Below are 18,213 nucleotides of genomic sequence, written 5' to 3' on the forward strand. Positions count from 1 at the left end.
TTGAGGTCACCAGAATTTATTTGTACAGGACTAGAAGCTGCTGGGTACATGACACGACTTAACAAAAGCGAAAATGTGACTGCGGACGTTCATACTCATTTCTTGGCCTTATACTATTTACCTTGTTATGGCACCTGGATACTTCTGGCATTTTCCAGGGGAATGGAGCGGTCACTGCTCCAGGTGACATTACCTGGAAACTCACGGGCAAGACCCCTCTGAGAATCAGGTGTCGGCTCCTCCTTCGGTAACGTGCCCTCCCTTACCAACAATTACTTTCTTCTCGCAATTAAACCAGCAACTTCTTACTAAACTGCCATATACCATCACTTAAGTAGCAAGGTTCTTGTTTCTCTTTCAGCCCACTATTCCAAGCAATGTCCTTTCACAGTGACCCAGGACCCCCTCCTGGGGGGTCCTGTGTGAGAGTGGGGAACCAGCAGGGAACCAGCAGGAAACCAGCAGGGAACCAGCCGCAGATGCGACCGCAGAGTCTTCCCTTCCTTCTGCCACTCCTGTCCTCACCCCCGTCTTCCATCATCATGCTCCATCTGCACTCCCAAAAGCAATCAGGCTCCCACAACAAACAGACCCCCTGACAGTGCCAGGAAGCAGAATGAGGCATTCACCGTCGCAGAGTTAGAAGCTGATTCACTGGCATCGGTTATGAGGCAACTTTATGAGACAATTCATTTAATCAGGAAACCGTAAAGAGCCCCTTCACAGTCTTTATCAGATTGAAAAGTCTTCGGCTGGCAATCCTCTTGCAGGGAGCTCTCTTACAATACTGTCGGGAAATTGTTCTCCTGATGCTGTGCTCAGCATCACAGGAGCCTGCAGATTGCAGACATGGGCGACTCACACGTGAGGCTGTGCTGTGGCTGCTGGGCACCAAGAGCAGCATGGTAACCACCTCGAAATTTAAAATATTGCCCTCGTTCTCCGAGCTCTGAGGAAATGATCACAAACAAATGGAAAAAAGTATGTTGCTACTGCCCTGTATATTATGAAACTAAATTCTGTTTTCAGTTGCGCTTCAGTGAGTGCTTTGAAGTTGCTGGAGCTGAGAGTGTATAAACTCAAGTAGTGGTTTGTTACCCTTTCTTTAAATAACGTAAGTGTTTACTATAGGAGCTCACTCTAAATTACATTAAAACAAACACTGAGCTTAGACATAAGTAAATATAAATAGTCTTTATCCAAAATATTTGTGACACGGCAAAAACTCACAATAACATAGGCTGGTAGCCAGCAGCTCATGGGTCAGAAACACCCACGTCCTTTAGCTTGGTGGCAAAATCTTAAACTCTTTGCCTCTTTTCACCTGAGGATAAAATCACTGACATTCTATTCAGAAAACAAACAAATATTAATAATTTGTATTAAGTACATAATTTGCCAGATCTGGACATCACTTATTACCAATTACAGAATTAATTTACTCCATACTTGACCTTTCAGTACTCACAGTGTCTTCTTTGCTTCCAAAGCTGCCTTATCCAAGGAGCTTCATTGAAGGTTGTGAGTCATTCAATGGAAGTTGTCTGTCCCATGGTGTGCCCAAAAACTGATTTCCAGACAGGGTCCTCCTGAGCTGGAAGAAGCCCTCCTTGCTCTGAGAGTAGCTTTTTGGTGTCTGGATCTGTGCACTGAGATCTTATGTGGATACAGGAAAAATGTAGAAGGATCAAGCTATTCTTCATTAAATCCCTAAATAAAATCTAAAGGAAAATGTAATTTACCCTACATAATGTTATATTCCTCTGAACTAGACAATATAGCTTTCACTATGATCAGCAATCAGAATGGTGTATGAAAATTACTAACAAAACATCTTCATTCTTATTTTAGCTTCTTCAATTATTTTTATAAACTTTTTCTTCTGATGTGATTAGTAAGTGTGATTGTAAACCAACACCGATAATAAAATCTGTATAACAGGTGCTGTTTAGCCAAATTCACAGGAAAGATCTCATGCATCTCATTCAGAACTCTCGTGTGCAGATTATGCTGTGAGGAAATAGGCATCAAACTATGTAAAACGAATGCTGATTTCAGCAAGTGCAGGGGTTACCTTGTTGAAGCCAAAAGCTTTTACCAACAGCTTGTTAAAATTAAGCTATAAAAACTGCATTCAGACAGCACTAAAATTCTATTTCCATGAAAAATTGTTACTTTTCGTTTCAGAAAATGACAGGTAAAAACAAGCAAACAGGTAGGGATCCCATGATTTCCCATCACTGTATCTCAGCAATTATTAAAATACACTTGAGTGCTCTTATGTTGCACCTGGGCAGGTTTTTCACAAAATAGCTCACTTAACAGTTTAAAAGCCTACCTTTCTCCCCTGTCCTGCACATCACTTGCTAGATGTGCACATGTGAAGCTCAATTGTGTTACTGCTTCCTTTCTTGGAATTTTTGTTATGGATTATGACTTCCTTACTATGAAGGAAATTGTTGCTATTAAGGAAGTTCTTGCTGTTATTATGATCCCAGAGATTTCCTTTAGCCTGTTGTGTTTTCCTACAATCTGTTCACTCAACCCATTGAAAACCTGTGCCTGGCTTCAAGTGTGTATTTGGGAGCCCCTCAAGACCCCGGGCATCCTCCCTGCTCCCTCATGTGGCCTCAGTGCCACCACGTGCACCACAGGGAACAGCGGTAGCCAGCACCGCGGAATTACATCTCAACTCTTTCTCCTCTTTTGTTTTTTCTGTCTAATTATGTCGTTGATTTATAGTGGATTTTACTGAGTGCCTATAAACCCTATAAATAATTGTCGGTTGGGGAACTACAAGCAGTTATGTCTATTCCTTCAGCGTCCACGTCTTATAGCTCTAGAGCATCACTTTATTAACAACACGTTACGTTTTATGGTGTCCTGCTGGTAATAAATGTCATCAGATGATAGGTTAGCTTTAGTTTTCATTGTTAAATTTATCTTATTTTTAGTTATTCCTGCTCTCAAAAGAAGTGCATTGTACTGAAACACACTATTAGAAGAAATTTTCTGCTAGATGTATAGGCAAATTGTATAAGCTTTTTGTTTAAGCAATCTAAAATCTCTTCTGAACATACAATGAGAGGTATTTACCAGGCAAAATTTCTTTTTTAAACTTGAAGACCCCATTCCTGGCATTACTAGTTGTCTAGAAGAATGAACTGGCGCACTGCAAGTGGGTGTAATACTCCGTTGCCAGAGAAAGAGGTGAAGGCACAGTCTTTTTGGCAGTTCATTGCTATTTTTAACTTTAATTTCCTTTGTAATTATTTCCTTTCCTGGATTAATAAATCTGCAGTAGCCCGTTATATAAATCTCATCTATCCCATATTTACAAATAATTCTGGCTTAGATTCTGTGTTCTTCACACTTCAAAAATTCCCACAGATTTGAAGTTTGGGTGTATAAAGACATAGGCAGGATACCACCCCACGCTTAATACTAGCTCTGTGCAATAAGCCTTTTGTAGCGACAAATATCCACCTACATTGCCTTTACCCTCCTCCAGTGTTTTTGTTGGAGAAGCTACTTTTCACTTGCTGTCTCAGTGGTTATTGTGTAGTACAATAATACCAAGACTTTATGGGGGTTTATTCCTTTCATTACTTGTTCATTTTTTGGTTTAAAAAAACAGGGGGGGGGGAGAATCCAACAGTGAATTCTCTGCGCACAAACATAACATGGATTTTAAGGGGTGACATAATTGTGCAAGTGCAGTTTTTAGGAAAATGATTTAAAGGTGAAAGGAGATAAAGAGGGAAAAAATCATACACATGCTGGAAGGAGGAAAAAAGGTATCTATGTAAAGGCAATAATCATGGCACAGAAAAACAGAGCCAAGGCTCCCAAAATCAGGTTCCCAAGGCTCATGGAGAACCATTTAACACCGGAGACAGTAGATCTGTGTAACAAATTATTGTACAATGCAACTTATCCATGTTCAGTGCTTGAAATTCTCGTGCCCTGTGTGGCCCAGGGCTTTGGAAGTTGCCTAGGAGAAACTCTGACACATTATACGTCTATAATGTCAGCTGGTTCCCGTCTTTTTGGGAGAGCTGCTTGTGTGGTACCCCGGTGAGGCCACAGCGGTGACCACGCTCGGCTAGAGCAGCACCTGCTCCTGTCAGCAGGTGAGGCGCCTGCTGTAATAGGCATATTTCGGGTCTTCTGAGCATCTTCCAGGATCAAATGGAAAAAATATAGGCGGAGCATTGACAAAGCGTCTTAATTCACTGTGGATACCTCCACATGTAAAGGCGATGGTGTCACACTGGGAAGATGCTGCAGCTTACAAAAAGCCTTAGCCCGGATGCTTCTCTGCCGCCTGGAAATGCTCCTCCTGGGTGGCAGAGCTTCTTACCTTCAAGCCTTACAACATTTAAGGATGAGCAAGGTGACTTTAAAAATGTTACTAAAATAACAAGCGGCAGTAGAAATCGATGAGGAACCATTTCAAGACCTACTGTGTTCAGTGATTTAATCAATGAGGAGTCAGGAGTGGCCGTGGACCCCTCTGGATTGACCCATGGAGAGGTCCAAGCCCTCGCCTCCAAGACTGACCCAGCAGGGTCATGTCAGGAGTACAGAGCAGCACATGTGAGTCTTGGTCCTCTTCTCAGTGAAATTACTGAAAGTTTTGACCATAACATCAATGGAGGCAGGGTGCATTCCCTTAATATTCTCCAGAGGCCCAAATGAAATATTCGTGACACATTTGCAGTGTAATCAGCACTAATCTCCCTTAGCCTGTGTAATTCACAAAGCAGAATTAATATATTATTTTTAATAAAATATTATTATTAAAACTGGCCAGTGGTAACAGCAGTAATCTGAATGTCTTTGCTAATATGCAGATCACAACCTTAGCGTCAGATGATTTTATCCAATAAATACTTCACAAATTATATTTACAAGCAACAAGTAATTTACAAGCAAGTAATTTCTCATATTTGCATTTGATAAACTATGTAGTTTTTTATAAACTACTTGTATTCTGACTGTACAGTTCTGCTTTTTGCCACTGCGCAAGAGTAAGTTCATTTTTGCCTTCAAAAAATCATCTGTCCGCAATTGTTCTTTCTCATGTGTAGCTGGAAAATGATAGCTCAACATCTTCTGTTTGAACACTGTGTCCTCTCTGTCTACCTGAAGGTCCTAAGCCATCCTTGAACAGTTATCACCAGCAAATATCCTTGAACTAAGGGGGAAAGATTTAAACTGTTGGCATTAAAAGCACAAAACTGATAACCGTTTCTGTGCTGTTCTGTAAGCTGTTATCTCAAATGCTGGGTGCTGTTTCTGGCAGCAGTGAAAATGGCTTTACCCCTGCTATGGCAGCAGGTGAAGGGGAACCTCTCTGACCACAAGCTCATTGCCCAGCGCGGGAAGGACATAAAGCAAAGTCCAGCTGAAAACCTGCTTGAATTGGACTCTCTCCAGCAGCTCCAACATTCCCCAGTGTCTGAACCCAGCACAGCACTAAGCCGGGTAGTTTGTGAGGGGTGTGTGTCTGTGAGTTGTTTTCTCTCACCTGTGTTTAGGCCTTCTTCTTTCCCAAGTACTCCTCAGAAACATTTGTGAATTCTCATGAACACATCTACCTGTAACACATGAGAATAAATCATGTCATCTTCTCCAGCTAGATTTTCTTTGTGCTTTAGACAACACCACATTGTGGCTAATGTGACAGCAATGTGACAAACATTAACAGATTCTTCCTAAAGCACCAAATAGTTAGCTAAGGAAATACAACCTTTTACTATTTTGTGAGTCAAGAAAACAAATCTAGGCTTTTCAGACAAATGCCAACACACACCAAATTTGCCAGGAGTTCAAATGGTAGAAAAACTGTTCAAAAATCTACAGCTGCATTTCCTAACCACGGTAGGATGCGCTGTAAGTTCCTAAAGCAAATTTCCCTTAGAGATGCTACCAGAAGGCAAGATGTGACATGAAGTTTTAGGAAACGCTGAAAGTTTTTAGATTTTTGCTTTGAAGCATTTTTACAGAGTTTACATCTTATTATTATTAAATTTACATTTACAGGGGACAAAGAAGTAGAGAAACTGAAAGTCAAACTTATGGAAACTGTTTGCAGTATTAACTGCAATGTAAACATCTCTGCTCTCACCAGATTTTGCAAGTAACTTAAAATTGACTTAAAATTCCTTAAGGAACTGGGTGTCTGGTAAATTGACAGTATTCCTTTGACTTCGACCATAATGGTCATTGCTTTTGCAGACTTAGCAAAAAGGAGAACTGCATACTTTAGCACTAGCATTTCCACAAAAAAAGCAAACCCCACTCTGTTTTGGCTTACTGCACTGTATGTGCCAACTTAGTGCTTCAATCTAGAATGAACATCTGTGTCAGTCCAGAGTCAGCGCTGGCTGGCAGGGAGCAGCCCTGTCAAAGCTCTAAATCAAGTGGTGTCCTCTAGATGTATTTCTCTTTGTCACTGTCACCCACAGACACATCCTCTGAACACAAATAGCCCAACAGTGATGCAGGTGGATTTTGAGCAGGGTGCATCATTCAAGCACCAAGATAGCTTTTGACTGGCCAAACCCCTAGAGTTGCCACTCTTTTTAATAAGCTTTTTTTAATACTTTGTATTTATTCCTGATATAATCCAAAGCCCACGGAAATCAATGAGGATAGGCTCGGACAGGGCTCTGATGACGACAGAAATTATGGATTTGGCATAACTATCTGCAATCATATAACCCGCCTGAAGGCTGATTTTACTTTTTTTTAATATTTGTTCTCAATTTTCTTCATGACTCCTTCTTTGCCACTTGCTGCTACACCTCTCACCATCCCCTCTCCAGCTCCAGAGCCCTGGGCATCCTTGGTCAGATGCAAGGTCTGGAGATGGAGGAGGTTGATGCTGACGTACTGGAAAAAGGCAGGGAGAGCAAGGGATGAGGAGACAGCGCACACCACAGAGCAGTGAGCTGCTGATGTGGTGACCTGGCATCCCTTCCAGGGGTGCACCTCCTGCAGAACTGAGAGACAAGGTGAGAAGAGTGACGATGGGGGCAGGGATCTTGGAAAGGGCTGGGAAGCTGCATGCTGGACATTAGCCAGATGGGTTGTTGATCTGTCTGCTGAACAAACAATCCCAGCCTGGGACCTTGACATAGCCTTTTGGTGGCATTAACAGTCTTACTGCTCTCAAGACACACTTGCTTCAATATGGGTCTGCCTGGAAGTTAGAAGTGATGTCTCCTCTGCCAAGCTGGTGCATGTGGTGAAAACTCCCAGCTCTGACTTACCAGTCATGACTGAGGACCTCCCCATCAGTGTGTAGGTTCACCTCTGAGCAAAATACCCGTTTCCTTCCCAGAAAGGCTGCGCCTGGCATGCAACTGGGATGAGGTGAGAGCACTGTCACGGAGGCACCCCAAGGTTAGTTTAAGGGACAACAGGGTCCAAAACAACTTTCACTAAACCGGTGAGAAACAGGGTTTTAGCACTCCAAAAGTGACTTAAATACAGGTTCGGATATCAGTTGAGGAAAATTATTAAAGGGCAGCAACTAATGCAACAGGTGGTCCACGGAGTACACGCACGTGGCTTCACCCAAAACAATGGCGGAGCCGTCCCTGAGTCCTGGAGAAGTACACACTTGCCTGAACACGGTTCGGGATCGTTTTAGGAGAGATACATGTACTCGTAACGAGTACAGAAAGTTAGTACACTCGCGATTCTGCGAGGGTAAACTTATAATACACGTGCAAATGTGCACGGAATATTACACGTGCTTATGTGGAAGCGCGGGAAGTAAAATACACTCGCGATTGTGCAAGGAAATAATTTATACACGTGCTTGTATTGAGCACGGAAAGTTGCACGTGCATATGTGCACGGAAAGTATAAATATATTCGCAATCCTGCGAGAAGTTTTACTCACAGCCGTGGCGGCGAGGCAAGCGGAGTCCCCATCCCGGGGAGGGGGGCTCTCGGTGACAGCATCTTGGTCGTCCTCCAAGAGACCCGCGACAAAGGGCAGAGTCTCGACGAGAGTCCCGTTTTTATACTGGCTGATCAGATCTGACTGTAGGCATTCCAGAAGCTTCTCTGCACCCCCACCCTGGCTGTGGGTGCCCTGAAGTCTCCAAACATCCCCCACACTGGCCGCAGGCGCCCAGTGGCTCACTGGCGCCTCGGCACTCCCTTCTCCTAATGGCCATGGCCAGGGTGCTCTGGGCCCAAACAAAAGAAGCTGTTAGCCTCAAACAGCAGAGGGAGAGGGAGATGTACCTACTCCTTCCATACTGAAGGAGGGAGGGGGAGAGAGGGGGGTTTTCATCCTGCCACAAGCACACATGTGCACTGCAGCCCTTGACCTCACAGCTGAGACTAAATCGCCAGGAGCAGATGAGCATCCAGCTTCTTGCCTGCTTCCCAATCATGTCTGATGGTCAACTCTGCCACAGATCAGCCTGCCACTGTGATACGAGGAGAGCAGGAGGCAACCACGCTGTCAAACAGGGTAGAAAACCATATGGGGATGGAAAATTACTTTAAAACAGAGCTCCTGTATTTTACAGCAATAATTAGATCTTTGGGTGTTTCTTTCTAGATAGTCTGTGAAAGACAGTTATCTGGCAGTTGAAATTAAGAAGCATCATCTTTACTTCAGAGTGTGAGAAGGAGGTAATAAAAGCTACTAACCGCTGTAGGTAACAGCACAATTCAGTGCACTCAGGCTGCTCTTGGGCCTTGGGGAGGGTATTGCTGAGGGGGTGCTTGTTTACATTTTGGACTCAGGCAAGAGAGTTCATTACTGTGTGTTCCGTTTCGTCTTTCTTGCCCAAACTGTGTATTTTAAATTCAGAAAGTAGAAAGCTCCAGCAAGTATGTCGAAAGATGTGCATACATCTGATGCTAAAATATAGTATTTTACACTCTCTGCTGGACCTCTAAAAAGTATCAGCAGTTCACAGAATCACAGAATCACAGAATCGACTGGGTTGGAAAAGACCTCAGAGATCATCGAGTCCAACCCTTGGTCCAACTCTAGTCCGTTTACTAGATCATGGCACTAAGTGCCATGTCCAATCTCAGTTTAAAAACCTCTAGGGACAGCGAGTCCACTATCTCCCTGGGCAGGCCATTCCAATGCCTGATCACTCTCTCTGTAAAGAATTTCTTTCTAATATCCAGCCTAAATTTCCCCTGGTAGAGTTTAAGCCCATGCCCCCTTGTCCTGTTGCTAACTGCCTGGGAGAAGAGACCAATCCCCACCTGGCTATAACTTCCCTTCAGGTAGTTATAGAGAGTGATGAGGTCACCTCTAAGCCTCCTCTTCTCTAGACTAAACAACCCCAGCTCCCTCAGCCTCTCCCCATAGGTCTTATGTTCAAGTCCCTTCACCAGTCGTGTTCACTGAGCTGTGAAGGTTCTTCCTCAGCCCTCCTGGCTCTGTTCAAGTAGCAAAGTGACCACCACAACCTTCTGTTCAGCTAACAACTTCCCGATGACTTTCTAACAGCTTTGTCCATGCCTTACAGTTGGCCAGTTCCAGTAAAAGACAAAGACACGTAATATTGAATTAAACGTACTTCTTTCTCCTTTGCACGTGCAAATGCTAAAGGGCATACTCAGACAAAGTATTTTGCATAGTTTCATCAACTGTTTCAGTAAGGGCTTTCATGATTAATCTCAGTATTGGTAGACCTATATTGCCTCAAACGTCAGCTTTGTGCTTTTCAAGCATGTGAGACGCTGCTTCTGTAGAGCCTCTGGCTTTACCCAGGCTGATAAGGACTCTTTACAGCAGCTGTTATTGATTTCAGCCTGCCAAAGGCAGCACCGGCAGCAGCGCCAGGCGACTGTCAGACGATCTATACAGAAGCTCTCTCCTATTTGTCAGCAGCAATCTGCAGTCGCAGCCTCCCCGTTCAGCCAGGAACAGACTACCTGAGCGCTCCTCACCCGCTCCCGTGCTAAATCCGCCGAGTTGCTCCACACAGCCCGGGCAGCTGAATTACACGCGCTGGCTTCTGCAAAGCTGTTAATGAGGAGCAGAGGAGCTGAACCGCCGGGGTAATTTCTGGCAGAGGGGTAACAAGCAGCTGTGGATAGCTGTGCCTTTAGCTGCCACCACCTTTCCAGCAACGATTGTCAGATATTCCCAGCTTTAGCATGGAAAATGTTTAAATTTATGTTGGGCCTTAAACCCTGATGTCATCTGCTCAGGAGGACACGATACCATAGTAGTGTACCAGCGTTTTCCAGAGCCTTCTCTACATACGTGGTCCTGGTGGCGGGTATTTTAAAGGGCAAAATGTTTGTGCATTTGAGTCCTCAGTAGTAGAGGACTCACTGTCATTAATGTTATTGGTAGTACTTATTTTAGACTCAGATACAAGATCAGAATATTTAAATTGAAGACCGACACTGCAATCCTGAATTATACGCACAATCCCTATCCCTCTAAGACAAACCACTTCTACTGCACTAAAGGAAACAAATGCAGATTTTGTAAATATAATTTTTTCTGTAAAACTGTGTGACTCTCTTCCCAGGACCTGCAAGTAGAACTGGCCCGTGTTAATTTTTTACATAATAACTGAAAATTTGTGAAAACTCACATTATATTTAGCAATATCAGTAGGTAAGCAGATGAGCTGACGCTTTTGTGCCTCCAGACAGCGTGTGGCCCTTAGATACTACTATCTGGAAATGAGCTCTCCCGCCTGAGTCCAGACTTGACAGCAGCACAACGCAGATTGCACTTGGTTTAACCAGCAGTATTTGCTCCCTTTCCATTTTACTTGTTTGTAAATTCATCTCGTAGCTCATGCCTTTGCCAGGGGGTACACATGGGCAGCCCAGGGCGGGCAGCGTTATGTGCGGTGTTTGAAGGGACTCCGATCTGGGCTGCATGGAGGTTTGCAGCAGGGGACAACAGCAGCCCAGGTGCCACGGAGATGGCCGCTCTTCTAGTGCCATTTGCTGGCATGATCTCACTGCTTTGGGGTGTAGAACTAGCATCAGGAAAGCTTTTTATCACTCTGCCTTGACTTCGATAAAGCCTTTGACACAGTCTCCCACAGCATCCTCACAGCTAAGTTGAGGAGGTGTGGTCTGGACAATAGAGTAGTGAGGTGGGTTGCAAACTGGCTTAAGTAGAGAAGCCAGAGAGTGGTAGTCAATGGTGCAGAGTCTAGTTGGAGGCCAGTATCTAGTGGAGTGCCTCAGGGTCAGTACTGGGGCCAATATTATTCAATATATTCATTAACGATTTGGACGAGGGAATTGAGTGTACTATCAGCAAGTTTGCTGATGACACCAACCTGGGAGGAGTGGCTGACAGACCAGAAGGCTGTGCTGCCATCCAGCGGGACCTGGACAGGCTGGAGAGTTGGGTGGGGGATAACCTGATGAAATTTAACAAGGGAAAGTGTAGAGTCCTGCATCTGGGCAGGAACAACCCCAGGTTCCAGTATAGGTTGGGAAATTACATATTAGAGAGCAGTGTAGGGGAAAGGGACCTGGGGGTCCAGGTGGACAACAGGATGACCATGAGCCAGCATTGTGCCCTTGTGGCCAGGAAGGCCAATGGCATCCTGGGGTGTATTAGAAGGGGGGTGGTTAGTAGATCGAGAGAGGTTTTCCTTCCCCTCTACTCCGCCCTGGTGAGACCACATCTGGAATATTGTGTCCAGTTCTGGGCCCCTCAGTTCCAGAAGGACAGGGAACTGCTGGAGAGGGTCCAGCGTAGGGCAACGAAGATGATTAAGGGAGTGGAGCATCTCCCTTATGAAGAAAGGCTGAGGCAGCTGGGGCTCTTTAGCTTGGAGAAGAGGAGACTAAGGGGTGACCTCATTAATGTTTATAAATATATAAAGGGTGAGTGCCACGACGATGGAGTCAGGCTCTTCTTGGTGGCAAACAATGATAGGACAAGGGGTAATGGGATCAAGCTGGAACACAAGAGGTTCCACTTAAATTTGAGAAGAAATTTCCCCTCAATGAGGGTGACAGACACTGGAACAGGCTGCCCAGGGAGGTTGTGGAGTCTCCTTCTCTGGAGACATTCAAAACCCGCCTGGACATGTTCCTGTGCGACCTCACCTAGGCGTTCCTGCTCCAGCAGGGGGATTGGACTAGATGATCTTTTGAGGTCCCTTCCAATCCCAAACATACTGTGATACTGTCATGTCTTCCTTATTATAACTTTAATTTTACCTGCTGCAGATCTTCAGTAGTTTTTCTTCCATCTGTAGCTGTACTTTTTTCCTTCTAACCTGGCCTTTTCCTTCTGATTGTATCTTGTAGGTTCATATTGTTTTCTTTGCCATCTACAAAAGAGAAAAGCACATGCAGATTCCCTCATTTGCTGTACCCCAGAACCTGTGAATTTGCTGGCCTTTTAAAAAATGCATCTGTTAGTTGTTGCAAGTTCAGAAAAAATAAAAACTACAGCAATGGAAGAAGAAAAACATTATTGTAAACTTCTCATAAGTTAATTAGCAGTTAAAATCAGAAAGAAGGAGGCCAAATAATCTATTGTTCTTATTGAACCACATATGAAGACTGAACATTATTATGATATGAAAGGAAAGAATTTGTCATCATTACTGTAATGTTTTCGGGAAGGAGGTTAGATAGGAGCCTTAGCATCATTAGGGGTTTTTATCTAAAGATTTCCTGCCTGAAGTAATTGTTCTGAAGAAGTAAACACAGAGAGATTATGTCATTAATTCTCCTTAATTAACTACTGTGGTAGGTGTTGTTCTGTAGCCTCATTTGAATAATTCTAACAAAATGTCATTTTATTAATTTATTTATTTAATTATTAGCAAGTGCTTTGCAAAACTGTGACCAAATAATATCCTTTGTGTTCACTGTATTGCTACTGGCTTAGTTCTTTGAAATCAAAGGAGGCAGCTGCCTATGTGATTTACTACCAGCACACTCAGGAAAGTAACGCAGACACAGCAAACATGGTCACAAATAGTTCTGTGGGGTTTTTTTTCATTTTATTTTGTAACATTCATTGCTAAGCACAAGTTTCTGATCAACTCAGAGACATATCCATACACTCCTGTACTGTGTAGTCTCTACAAAGTATTTATAATGGATCACCTCCTCAAAAACTGTCAGTATGCATGATTTAGTTATTTTAAATACTCTTCCTGTTCTCTGCTCTTTAACGCAATTCCCATTGGAAACCACCATCTCCCATTCTGCAAGAAGCAGATTGAAATAAGAGAAAGTGTGTTTATTTCAGGTAAACAGACACATATACACATTTGTGTATACACCCGCACAGGTGAGCGCTACTTTGAAAACTAACAGCATCACCTATATTAAGAACATCCAACAGTTCTTATCAGAAGAATCCATTTTCAACTGTTTATAATTCTATTAAATTTGAACTGCTAACATAGCCTGAGTGTAAGGTTAATGGGGTTCTTTGCTGTGCAAATTTCATTTTGCAGCTTACCAGAGTGGAACACAGGGAAAATGTTGTTTGGTATTTAAAATAATAAAATAAATAAAATAAATAAAATTTATTCTTCTTCTTTGAAAAGTCCTGGTTGTCTTCGCCATCCTGTGGCCTAAGGGTTTAAATTTCTCCAGGAATTATTCTCTGCGTCATAGGTGGGGCTTCAGCTTTCCATACAGAAACTGAGCTAAATTTCCTTGAGTTTTAAGGTTGCACAAAGGCTGTTGCTAAGGTCACATTACTAAGCTGGAAGGGTTGCATGGTGTCACCACAGAGCACCTGAACGTCCTCCATCTGCCTCCAAGGCTGCCCTGGCAGGGGGGCACACCTCCCCTTGCAGCCTGCAGCACCTACAGTGGGGGTCCCAGAAAGCACCCCAATTCACAACCCAGGCTCTTCCCTGCTTCTCGGGGTAAAAACCAGAGTAAGGCTGGCTGATGGAACGCATGGATCACAGCACCTGCATACAGGGGGGCTGGACTGAAGCTGGGCTGGTACCTTAGAGCACGGGTGTCAAACTCATTTTCACTCATTTCACCTTCACTGTTGCCTTCAAAGGGCCAAATGTAATTTTAGGACTGTATAAATGTAGGAGAGCTTCACTGGTAGTTCCTGACTTTGCAGCCTGCACTTGTTCTTCTGAGAGTTTGTCCACACTTTGCACACAGCCACGCTTGCTCTTTCGGACCTCCCATTGCTCGAAATACTGAAGCAGAATAACGCATTGGTTTCCTCAACATCTGGAATATGTGTATTTTCAACTCTTGTGGGAGACTATAGAGAAATTTCAGTAGGTACTCTTCCTGTGAGCAAATCTGACACACAGTACTTTGATCCTTGTATTTTTATCTGGTAGTAAAAGATTCTGATTTTAAATGCAATTTTAAAGGGTTTTCCATAGGAGATTTTTCCTCAAGTCCCTTAGTAAGATGTTTCTCTAAAGGAATCTCATGAGAACCTTTTATCTGTTCTTGTATGGCTGGCATGGTCTATTAGAAATTTATTTCAAACTTATTTTCCTGAGTGGAGATGCATTCTAGCAGCTCTTGGTTATGCAAGTAACACTCTGTCACCAGTCAATTGTGTGATTACAGAATTTGGGGTGGTCACAACTAGAGAAAATGACAGACACCAGAAGGCACGCATTGCTGATGTCCATGAAACTCATCTGCCCCAACCAACTGCACCCCAAAAAGCTTTCCCATTGAAAGACAAGAACACTTGACAGAGTTCTTTCTGTACCCTCAGAGGCTCATTGTGCTGAAGAGGCAGTCCTGCACGAGGCAAATCATTATCTGTACTTCCTGCTGTGTTCTTTGTTTTTGTGGCATTAATACTTTGCAGTATTACCTGACAATTTACCTTTCTCGGCTTCCCCTGCACACTGTGAGATCTGGGGATTTTGCAGGATCTCTCAGTCTCCATTTGCTGATCTGGTTTTCAGTACATTTGTTTGCTTTTGGTATGATTAATCTCTGGTCAATTAACTAAACGCACTTTGTTTCCTAACTTTAGCATAGGACCTGATTCTCTAGCAATGTTTTTACCCTTCTTTTATTGCAGAACAGTATAACACTATCTTTACTGACTTTATTATGATATTACTTCTCAACTGTAACTCTCAGCAAGACTTGGAAGCATAGAAAGTGAGGGGAAACTACCATTTGCTTTCTCACAGCATTCTCACAATGGAATTGCTGGTGGGGAATCTGTAATGCCAATAATTTTTCAAATCTTTCCATCTCCTTCAAAACCTTCATTGAATGTTTTTTCACTTCCCACACTTACATATGCAGAAAACTGGGTAAAATTTGCTGAAGGAAATAAAATAATGGCCCAGAGTGAAGAGGCTGAAGCCACAGCAGCCGTACACGTGCTGGTGTGGCGGTGGGACACAGCCAGCACCCCCTCTGCCATTTGCCCTCCTGTGTCCCGTGACTGCGTCACCCCTGCACTGCTCTGTTAGCAGCGACACTGTGGGTGAGACTTGAGTGGGGCCAGCAAAAGAAGCTGTAGAGCAAAGGCTTCTTTGTCCCTCCCTTGTGAAGACTATAAGACCTTGTGCTCGTATTTGCCTGTTTCTTTCTTCCCAAAGGCACGTTGGAGAAAAGGAAGTATCTGTGCCTGTTTCTTTCTGAATAACAACCAATCCTTCCTATTATCTGGTTAGTGCTTGCTACTGTCCAAATTACTTTAAAAAAACCCAGGAAATTTATTATTTTAGTATTCTACAGTGTTAAATAACTCAGACAACATACCTGCTTAACTGTTGGGACAACTACTCTGGACGGCTGCATCTGTGGGCATGTGGAGGACAGGAACGGTGGTTCTGAGCAAGTATGTTCTTAAGATAGAACCCGCTGCTCATGCATTTTCTTGGGATTATGTTTGCAGGAGCCAAAGTACTACAGGTCCCTGTTCTCTCTTTGAAAAATACAATGCGCTGTTTGAGGTGTTTTGTTAATAGCATCCAAGCACGCAGGTAGGACGTAGCTCCCCTCCCACAACACAAAAATACATGAATGATTAAGAAAAGGTCTAGAATTCAGGGGATTATTCTCCCTGTGACTTAAGCCTGAGGAGGATCATTATCACCAGCCAGCAGAGGATCTATAAATAACCCATGGAGCTGAGTTTAAAGCATTAGTTTAGCCTCTCAGTGGAAATTCAGTGAATTCTCTAAGTGTGGTTGGAGGCAAATATTATCTTAGAGCAACTTATTGTTTTACTTCACAGTGGCAAGGAAATAAGCATTTCTTATTATCAGGACGCCTGACATTATTTCAACCCGTCACTAAGACTCATGGCAGAACAGGAAGAAAGAATGAGGCAAAGCTGCAATTCCCCAGCAAGCACTTTTTCTTAGAAATGGGGAGGAGGGGATGTATTAATTGTGAAAAGCCTGACTAATAGCTCTGGAAATGGATTGTCTGCACCTCCACGGGCAGGTAGAGCAGAAGCAGCAGCACTGCAGCCAGCCTGGCTGGTGCAGGACTGGGATCTGTGCAACGTGGTTATTTGCCTGCAGAGAACTGAGCAGACTACTAGGTAGTTTTGCATGGAGGATTAAACAACCATTAGGTGGTAACAACTTTTTGTCACCCACACTGGAGCAGGTGACAGCCCTCATACGCCTCCATCTTTCTTTGCATCTCTCTATCATGGCAGCCAGTCTCCTCTTCCACTCCAGATTCTGAAGAAATGCTGTTTTAATAGAAGTTTATTTTACATGTTTCTACAAAGGGTGTGTATATATTCTATCCAGCCAAGTACTTTGCATCTCCTTCAGCTAGCTGGTTAGCATATAATGTGTTGGCAAACTTTATCAGATGGTTAAGTTACACTGTTAATCTTAGTTTGTGCGTTAAACCCCATGCCTGGTAAGATGGTCCTTACATCTTTAGTGAAAAAATGTTTCATGCCCGCCAATGAAAATATATGGTATTTTTCTTGCTAAAACAGTGTTATTGCCTCCAAAACTGTTGATATGCAAAGGCAAAGCAGTCAGTCCAATACCAAGCTGTGAGAACTATGATCATTTAAAAATAGTGCTTGAATAGACTAGATCTTCTATTCTTACCAATTCAATGATTATTTATTTATTATTAATGGCTACAAAATTTGTTTAATTGTTCTTAAGAACACTTACAACCTCTTTGTTTATATTATCTGTCTAGAGATACTGAAGCAGCCTGATACTTCCCTTCCCTACAAGATGAGTTGCAGACAAGAGGTAACTGGGAAAACAAAACAAAACAAAACTTTGAAATAGAGGGTTTTTTACGTTACAGCTGCATCACCATACTTGGATAATAGAAGTATAATAGTCCATCCAGTGTGAATGTAATTATGTGTATACCAACCTGTGGAAATACGCGCAAGTGGATAAGGACTACCAGTGCAAGCTACCTGTGGGGAATCTGTTCTTGAAGCCTCTGACCTCAGGAGACTGTAAAGTTAAGGTGCCATGGCTGCATTCAAACTAGATCAGAATGGTTTCAGTGAAAACTCCATTTTCAATCTACACATTGTACAATGAGATTCAAAAAATAAGGGGAAGAGGAAGGAAATAAGTTGGCAAAAGCCAGCCATTGTCAGGGCCCTAAGTGCACCAAGACAATCTGCAACTTCTTACACCCCTCTGAGGCACCTGGCTGCCTGTCAGCACAGGTGGGTGAGAAAGGCCAGCTCTGAGATGCCATCATCACTGACCCCATTAATGTTTATTAATATACAAAGGGTGAGCGTCACGAGGATGGAGCCAGGCTCTTCTCAGTGACAACCAATGATAGGACAAGGGGTAGTGGGTGCAAACTGGAGCACAAGAGGTTCCACTTGAATATGAGAAGAAACTTCTTCTCAGTGAGGGTGGCAGACATTGAAACAGGCTGCCGGGGGGGTTGTGGAGTCTCCTTCTCTGGAGACATTCAAAACCCACCTGGACACCTTCCTGTGTAACCTCATCTGGGTGTTCCTGCTCCAGCAGGGGGATTGGACTGAATGATCTTTCGAGGTCCCTTCCAATCTCCGACATTCTGTGATTCCCATGTAGTGCTGGGTCAAACTCAGGTGGGAGAGAGCTGTGGGAGAGAGTCACATAAGGGCTTCCCCCTTCACTTGGCAGGTGCATTTTTATGGTCAAGGTCTCCATCTTCAGCCCTCGCCTAAGCTATATCATAGGTATGCCTGTGCCCAACCTTCTGCTTGGCTGATGTTGACCTTCACCTGCTGATTTGACTTCCCGG

General features: G+C 43.5%; 1 long non-coding RNA gene across 1 annotated transcript in view; it reads right to left on the bottom strand.

Moving 5' to 3' along the window:
- Positions 1 to 1,518: 1,518 nt before the first annotated feature.
- Positions 1,519 to 18,213, bottom strand: part of LOC110364877 (uncharacterized) — a 33,614-nt gene continuing 16,919 nt past the window's right edge. The window contains exons 2-4 of the long non-coding RNA XR_002423930.2: positions 12,205 to 12,317; positions 5,534 to 5,603; positions 1,519 to 1,656 (exon numbers count right to left, since the gene is read on the bottom strand). This is a non-coding gene — a long non-coding RNA (uncharacterized LOC110364877). The remainder of the gene's footprint in view (positions 1,657 to 5,533; positions 5,604 to 12,204; positions 12,318 to 18,213) is intronic.

The sequence above is a fragment of the Columba livia genome, chromosome 4, assembly GCF_036013475.1.
Source record: "Columba livia isolate bColLiv1 breed racing homer chromosome 4, bColLiv1.pat.W.v2, whole genome shotgun sequence".
NCBI lineage: Eukaryota > Metazoa > Chordata > Aves > Columbiformes > Columbidae > Columba > Columba livia.